Here is a 9,720-nt window from a genome sequence, read left to right on the forward strand (position 1 = left end):
ACTGCTATTTAATAAATATGTAGTTAGCCTACTCTTTGCATTCCACTGGGCAGCGTCTCGTTGCACACACGCGCTGGGTTTTTAAGACGACCTTTCAAGAAAATACTTTCAGCATTTAAAAATGTATATTCAGACCCTGCACTCATTCCTATTCTGCTGCCCTAAACACAAAAAAGTGCTCTGTGTGAGTGGTTCCTAAGGTTTTCCTCAGTTGAACATTCAAATCTCAACACAGTCTCAACACAAACTGGCTTTATTTCAAGTTGCCAAGTTACAGTGCAGTTGATCAGACCCCAGCAGCACCACTGTTTCACCTGTCCTTGGGCAAGTTATCTCTCAAAAACCAGGAGCACATGTATAGTATGAACCATGCTCATCATGACATTATTTCTGTTCATCTCTCTCTCTCTCTCTCTTCTGTTTCGTACTTTTATGAGCCATCCAATAGAAACAAATCAGGTTCTTGTAAAATATGTAGCTTACTATATAATATAATGACATATTTATTATTTATAAATCACATTATCGAACATTTCTTTTTATTTTGATTCACATTTTTATTACATTTGAATGGTTGTAAATGGAGAAAGATGGATTTTGATGCTCTGTTTTAGAGTAAAGTGGCCAAACAACAAATTATTCTGGCAGTATTTGCAATGGACAGGGATTATGGATGCAATTAAAGTGATACAAGAATACTGAATTTGGACAACTGATCAATTGGTATGATAGACAAACAAAGACTAGACAAAAGTTAGTGGCTTTAAAGTTTACATTCACAACCTCTCCAGCTATTAAAGTTTGAACATGTGTCCTTATTCATAAAATACAAGAAGAACAAATTTCTATGTAAATTATAGGCTACTTAAATCCATTTGTGCATAAATTGTTGCATTTAAATAAATGATTTATTTTTTTCCCCCTCACAGAAATGTTCGTTCTGCTTGTGCTTCATGAATAATGTGACATGTGATGAATGATCTTATTGCTTTGCCAAACTGCGCATGTGGGATGTTTATGCCTTTTGTCAGGTTTGCATACGGGAATTCATTTATTAATGAATGGAATGATGTTTGAATAATTTCCTTGCTGCGTTCTGCTTGCGTGATATGTGCACTTGTATGTTTATGAAAAAAAGCAATACCATAATACAGGGTAAAGTATTATGTGCGCTGATCAGGCCATCACAAATTAAGAGCAGCAACCTGCAGAGAATCGTCAGTGATGGAGAAGAGGTTTGATGGCAAACGAAAAACAAAAATTACTTTTGGGTGGCAAGGTATACACACATCCATGCTATAATAAGAAGTATAAACAATGAATACATGGTTCACCTTTTTTGACCTCCTTCCTTGCCTGAGGAAGTAAAACTAGGCTATGTTGCTTGCAAAAAAAATCAAGAGATCTCCAAAATCAGAAAATGCATTGCTTAGGATCCCAATGTTTTTCCTTTTTTTATGACTAATTGATTTATGAAAATGTCTTAAATGTAAATATGTCTTATATGTAAATACGTAAATATGACATTTGTGTCTGGTCAAATATAATTTAACTGAAAATAACACCATAATTCACAGTCATATGCATCTTCATTAATTTCTGGATCAGATAGGCCTGCAGAATTCCTCCCCTTTTACTCTTAACAGAAAGATTTTCCGTGATTAGCTCACAATCAGGTGTTTTCGTTATCTGGATTCAGCTAACATGATATGTAATGAGACAATGTGAATAGTGATAAACATTACTTTGATGCACTGAGCAGTTATAGCACTTTACGCCATAGTCTGTTTAAATAGAATCTGATTGGCTGAAAGATGTGCATTAAAACCGTTCAATGCACAGATAGTTCTGGTCGGTTTAATCACGGCTCTATATTTATTAACAGAATTCTCTAAAGCTGATTTCAAATTCGCACATTCGAACGTGCTTTTTCAATAGCTTTCTAACAGCGTAGGCAAAGAGTTAATACAGGTGAATTCATATTATTGACATGTTTGACAATCTGCTACAATAATCTGATATTTCACTGAATCTCCTACAATATATTTCTGTGTGCGCTGGAAAAAGACGCTACACCTCATAATTTCGGTATGGTCATATCTACTGAGTTCACTTTAGCTAGCTAGCTGCTAATGCACTTATGTTCATGTAAAGTTTGAGAGCGTAAGGGCAAAATGCACAAGATGTAGTACCTTCAACACCCTGTAGATGGCAATATCACTTCTTTGTAGCTTCTTTGCAATAAACTGCTGTAGAAAAAGGTAGGTGCCATGCAAAATACAATGTGTAATTGTATTTACACATACATTACATACATACATTACCCATTACAAATATACTGGAGTAAAGAGTTATACTTATTCAAAAATGTTGTCAAAAAGACAGTAAAAGATGTTAATATTTTTGATACTCGAAGTTATTTCAAAGTAGCCAAAAAGATATAAGTACAGTAGCCTAACTAATTACATTTACTCAAACACTTGGCAAAAGCCAATTTGTGGGGTCCACAAACCCCTCATTAATTAATATATACAAAAAAAACTTTGATTTTCAACATAATATAATGTCATAGATCACCATTTTCCTGAGACACACAATTAGATCAATTAACCTCACAACTGACTAAATCTCAGAAATTTTAATGTTCAGATGAAATGATACAATTAAAAATAGTATAGCCATACATCATACATCAGCCCATCATACTCTATAAAATAATTCAGAAATGTGATTTGACTATGATGTTAAACGCTTGATTTTACAAATTAGACAAAGCAAATTATTAAAACTAAATGTTTGGAAGTTTCAGCATGACTGCTCCCACTCCTAGGTCTTTAAAGATGGCTAAATTTAATTTAGTGACAATTTTTTACATCCTTGTGGAAACATGATTAGATTTTGTAATTGTCATTTAAATCTGAATAATTTTCAAATTGTTTGTCATAAAGCAACATCTCAGGAAAATGTTATGGGTTTTCAAATTCAAATATGACTTCCTGTTATGAAACAGGACATCATTTCATACATGTCCACTGTAGAGGACACCAGGACTAAAAGCATGTTTATTATGCATTTTAACTGAACACATAACAGACATAACAACTGAATAGGAAAATAAATTATATATACATTTTCTTATGAAATATTAGATATTATTATGAAAATCTGGCCAATTATTACTCCCATTATGACAATTCTTTTTTTCAACACGCTGTCACAACAGCAACACATTAATATGCAAATTATATACAGTGTATAGATACACTGTGTTTAATGGGAAAACCAGTTTGTCAAATCATTTTGTTATATATTTTATAACATAGTTGAGAATCATCCTTAAACAAAGTTTAGTATTAAAAAATCCTGAAACCTGAAAATTGATTCATTGTTTTTGTCTTTTTGATGTCTATTCATGCCATTTTATTTTTTTTAGAAAAACTGAGTCCTAATGTCCTCTACAGAGGACATAGAACAAAATATGAATAAAATATATATTTTTTTTAAATGTTATTTTTCAATTTTTTTCTTATGCTCTAAACAATGTAATGACATGAAAAAATACTAAATTCACAAAGCTTTTTTTTGAGGGGGTCTCAGGAGGATATTTTATGAGACATATTATAAATTACTGTAAACCAGAAATGCTTAGAAATGCTAAACTATATATAATTTATGTTTTTATTACAACCATAATGATGATTCCAGAATCTAACTCTTAAACAATTTTAAAGTTTATGTTAAAGAAAAGTAAATTTAATTTTTTATAGCAGTGCTGTTTGGTGTGAAATTCTGAAGACATACATTCTGAATGATATTTTTGTATGGCTGCTATTCTAATATTTTGTATATTGTGATATTCACAACAACAACAATAATAATATTAATAATAATAATATCGATACAATTGCTGTAAAATATCATGATACTACTTGGTTTTGTGATACATTTACTCTTGTGCCGATCTGTAAAGGTGAAGATGGTTGAGCTGCAAAAAATAAATAAATAAATAAAAAACAGGAGAAACTGGTTGAGAGGAAAGTTGAGACTGATTTTGCTCACTCTGGATGAGTACAGTTCTTGGAGAATGGGGAGGGTTGTACCAATGATTCGCTCAGCAGTCCGGACTACCCTCTGTAGTCTTCTGAGGTCAGATTTGGTAGCTGAGCTGAACCAGACAGTTATTGAAGTGCAGAGGTCGGATTCAGTGATGGCAGAGTAGAACTGTTTTAGAACAGCTCTTGTGGCAGGTTGAACTTCCTCAGCTGGCGAAGGAAGTACAACCTCTGCTCAGTCAAAAAGACAGAAGTGCACTTTTTTATCTGTAGAATAATATAGAGGAATTTTTGTGCACTATATGGGATTGAAATGTTCTCAACAAGAGTATTTTTGTGTTCTATTGCTTTTTTAGCCTATTTGTACCTATGAAGTATGGTTGAATCATCAACAGGATCAGCATATTAAAATCTGTACTTTTTATTATTAGTAGTAGTAGTGTAATCACTTACATTACAAAAGAGGCACTCAATAATTAAAAAGCATTCACACAAATATTTACATTTGCATTGTGTTTATTCGGGATAGCAAAATGGTTAGGTTCGATTGCTTCAGTCTGTTGTGCTGCTGTGAGGTTTGTGTTTGTAGCTCCGTGTACCTTCGCTTTTATTGAATCTCTACCTTACTTTCAATCCCTTTTGTCTAAAGTGATAAAATATAACTTAATTCTCACCATATTTCTGGTGTTATCTTTCAAACTAATCTAACTAATTTGATCGTTCCCTTTAAAAACCGCGAGTGCAGCTTGTTAGCCCGTTAGCTTGTCACTTGCGGCTCCATTTGCATTCTATTCGCCTATTATTATTTTATTTTTCCTCGCTCCGTTTTTCACGAGCTCATCAAACAACAGTGGTAAGTGGTAAGTTGTTGGTATCATTCATCAATCACGGTGAGTAATGGCTTCTTCTCCTGCTATTGTTGTTTGCACTGTTTGCCACATGTATAGTTTATCTGTCTCTGTCAGCAGCGAGGATTCACATGTGATAAATGCAGGGAAATAGTTAGGCTGACAGAGAAGGTTTTAGAACTAGAGACACGCATCCAAACTTTAGTTGAGGACAGTAAGAATGTGAGGGCTGTAGATACTGCTTTGGATGCGACTAGCTCAGGAGTCCTGTACATTGTTCGGTTTCGGTTGAGCCCGTGCAGCAGGGCAACTGGGTGACAGTGAGGCGGCATAGTCGCGGTCAAAACACCACTCTTCCGTTCCGATCAGAACATCAAACAGGTTCTCCCACTCAGTGAAGCACCCACTGAGAAACCTGATGAAAGTGCTCTAGTTATTGGCGATTCTATTGTACGGAACGTGAAAATAGAGACACCAGCCACCATAGTCCATTGTTTACCAGGAGCCAGAGCGCCTGACATCTTGGCAAATTTAAAAGTGCTGACTAATGCTAAACGTAAATTCAGTAAGATTGTTATCCACGTCGGCGCTAATGATGTTCGACCGCCAGTCGGAGATCACCAAAAATAATGTTAAAGAGGTGTGTGAACTTGCAAGTACGATGTCAGACACTGTAATATGCTCTGGTCCGCTCCTGCTTACCGTGGTGATGAGATTCATAGCAGACTGTCGTCACTTAATGGCTGGATGTCTAAGTGGTGCCCGCAAAATAACATAGGCTTTATAGACAATTGGAAGAATTTTTGGGGCAGACCTGACCTGTTGAAAAGAGATGGTGTTCATCCCTCCTGGGTGGTGCCGCTCTTCTCTCTAGAAATATGGCACATAGTCTTAGAGTTTGTACTTGACTAACTGGAGCCCAGGTCAGGAAGCAGACAGACTGGCTAAACCGATCGTCTGCTAGCCGCCTCATGTCACCAAAGGCAGTTAACTCTCAGCACATAGAATCTTTTTCATCTAGATATCACGCTATAGAGACTGTGTCTGTTCCCGAACTAGAAAATACAGAAAACATCCAAACCAAAGTAATAGTAACAATTTAATTGATGTTCAACAAATAAAAACGATATAATACAGATAAACACATGATAAAGCTTGGCTTATTGAATATTAGATCCCTTTCTTCAAAAGCACTTTTTGTAAATGATATGTTCACTGACCATAAACTAGATGTGCTTTGTCTGACAGAAACCTGGCTAAAACAAGATGATTACATTACTTTAAACGAGTCTACACCCCAAGATTACTGTTACAAACATGAACCGCGTCCAAAAGGTAAAGGGGAGGTGTTGCTACAATTTATAGAAATATTTTCAGTATCTCTCAGAGGTTGGGTTTCAAGTATAATTGCTCAAGTAATGGTGCTTCATATAACGTTATCCAAAGAAACAAGTGTTAATGATAAATCCCTGTGATGTTTGTACTGGCTACTGTATACAGGCCACCAGGGCACCATACAGACTTTATTAAAGAATTTTCTGATCTTCTATCGGAGTTAGTGCTGACTGCAGATAAAGTCCTAATCGTTGGTGATTTTAATATCCATGTTGATAATGAAAGAGATTTGTTGGGATCAGCATTTATAGACATTCTAAACTCTATTGGTGTTAAACAACACGTGTCAGGACCTACTCATTGTCGAAATCATACTCTAGATTTAATACTGTCACATGGAATTGATGTCAGTGGCGTTGAAATTTTGCAGCAGAGCGATGATATCTCAGATCATTATCTAGTCTCCTGTATATTCCATATAGCTAAAGCTGTAAAGCCAACTTCTTGTTACAAATATGGTAGAACCATCACTTCTACCACAAAAGACTGCTTTATAAATAATCTTCCTGACTTATCTCAGTTCCTCAGCATATCCAATAGCTCAGAACAACTTGATGATGTAACAGGAACTATGGACTCTCTCTTTTCTAGCACTTTAGATGCGGTTGCTCCTTTACGCTTAAGGAAGATTAAGGATAAGAGTCCAACACCGTGGTATAATGAGCACACCGCGCCCTAAAGAGAGCAGCCCGGAAAATGGAGCGCAGCTGGAGGAAAACTAAATTAGAGGTATTTCGTTTAGCTTGGCGGAAAGTACCCTATCCTACAGAAAAGCATTAAAACTGCTAGATCTGATTACTTTTCGTCTCTTCTAGAAGAAAACAAACATAACCCTCGGTATTTATTCAATACAGTAACTAAATTAACGAAAAATCAAGCATCAACAGGTGTTGGCATTTCCCAAGAGCATAGCAGTAATGACTTTATGAACTACTTCACTTCCAAGATCGATACTATCAGAGATAAAATTGTATCCTTGCAGCCGTCAGCTACAGTATCGCATCAGATAGCGCACTATAGATCCCCTGAGGAACAATTTCATTCATTCTCTACTGTGGGAGAGGAAGAATTGTATAAACTTGTTAAATCATCTAAACCAACAACATGTATGTTAGACCCGATTCCATCTAAACTACTAAAAGAGCTGCTTCCAGAAGTCATAGATCCTCTTTTGGCTATTATTAATTCATCATTGTCATTAGGATATGTCCCCAAAACCTTCAAATTGGCTGTTATTAAGCCTCTCATTAAAAAACCACAACTTGACCCCAAAGATCTAGTTAATTACAGACCGATCTCAAATCTCCCTTTTCTGTCAAAGATACTAGAAAAGGTAGTATCCTCACAATTATATTCCTTCCTAGAGAAAAATGATATCTGTGAGGAATTCCAGTCAGGATTTAGATCGTATCATAGTACTGAGACTGCTCTCATTAGAGTTACAAATGACCTGCTTCTATCATCTGATCGTGGTTGTATCTCTTTATTAGTTCTACTGGATCTTAGCGCTGCGTTCGACACTATCGACCACAACATTCTTTTGAATAGACTACAAAACTTTGTTGGCATTAGTGGAAGTGCCTTAGCATGGTTCAAATCGTACTTATCTGACCGCCATCAGTTCGTAGCAGTGAATGAAGAGGTATCATATCGATCACAAGTGCAGTATGGAGTACCTCAAGGCTCAGTACTAGGGCCGTTACTTTTCACGCTTTATATGTTACCCTTGGGAGATATTATCAGGAGACATGGTGTTAGCTTTCACTGTTATGCTGATGATACTCAGCTCTATATTTCTTCGCGGCCCGGTGAAACACACCAAATTGAGAAACTAACGGAATGCATAGTCGATATAAAAACTGGATGACAAATAATTTTTACTGCTAAATTCTGAAAAACAGAGGTGTTAATTATCGGACCTAAAACCCCACATGTAATAACCTAGAACATTATCTAACACTTGACGGCTGCTCTGTCAATTCTTCTTCATCAGTCAGGAACCTAGGTGTGCTGTTCGATAGCAATCTGTCATTTGAAAGCCATGTTTCTAGCATCTGTAAAACTGCATTTTTCATCTCAAAAGCATATCTAAATTGCGACCAATGCTCTCAACGTCAAATGCAGAAATGTTAATTCATGCGTTTATGACCTCAAGGTTAGACTATTGTAATGCTTTATTGGTGGTTGTTCTGCACGCTTGATCAACAAACTACAGTTGGTCCAAAATGCAGCAGCTAGAGTCCTTACTAGAACCAGGAAATATGACCATATTAGCCCGGTTCTGTCAACACTGCACTGGCTCCCTATCAAGCATCGGATAGATTTTAAAATCTTGTTAATTACTTATAAAGCCCTGAATGGTTTAGCTCCTCAGTACTTGAGCGAGCTCTTATCGCATTATAGTCCTCCACGTCCGCTGCGTTCTCAAAACTCTGGCCGTTTGATAATACCTAGAATATCAAAATCGACTGCGGGCGGCAGATCCTTTTCCTATTTAGCACCCAAACTCTGGAACAGTCTACCTAACACTGTTCGGGAGGCAGACACACTCTGTCAGTTTAAATCTAGATTAAAGACCCATCTCTTTAGCCTGGCTTACACATAACGCATTAATACGCTTCTATTATTCAAATCCGTTAAAGGATTGTTAGGCTGCATTAATTAGATCAACCGGAACCGAACACTCCCCATAACACACGATGTACTCGTTACATCGTCAGTTGAATGGCATCTACGCTAATATTTGTTTGTTTCTTTCCTAGTCTGTTTCTCAGTCCGTATCCGATCAGATGGTGGATCAGCACCAAGAGATGATGTCTACAGCCCTGATCGTCAGCGGAGACCAGGACACCCAGATGACCCCCAGAGATATATCCCCAGATATATCAACCAAAAATAACAAAATAACTAAAATATAATAAAATACCTAACTACATAATACTACTATTGTTAGAAATTGCAACAAAATTAAAATAGAAATATAAACTTTTGAACTGCGGGTTTCGTCTGGTCAGAGGAGAACTGGCCCCGACTGAGCCTGGTTTCTCCCAAGGTTTTTTCTCCATTCTGTCACAGAGGGAGTTTTGGTTCCTTGCCGCTGTCGCCTCTGGCTTGCTCAGTTGGGGACACTTAATTTCTAGCGATTATCGCCGATTTGATTGCACAGCTACTATTTAAACTAAACTGAGCTAGACAATGACATCTCTGAATTCAATAATGAAATGCCTTTAACTGAAAATTGAGTGTTTAATCTTATCATTATACATTACTGACACTCTATCCTCCAATTTGATACTGTTAAGTGCTTTGACACAATCTGCATTGTAAAAGCGCTATATAAATAAAGGTGACTTGACTTGACTTAGGACATGCTTATAAAAAACTGTATGGTCACATTGCAACAGGTATTTAAACAAATGAAATCG

This window comes from Onychostoma macrolepis, chromosome 03 (genome assembly GCF_012432095.1).
Source record: "Onychostoma macrolepis isolate SWU-2019 chromosome 03, ASM1243209v1, whole genome shotgun sequence".
NCBI lineage: Eukaryota > Metazoa > Chordata > Actinopteri > Cypriniformes > Cyprinidae > Onychostoma > Onychostoma macrolepis.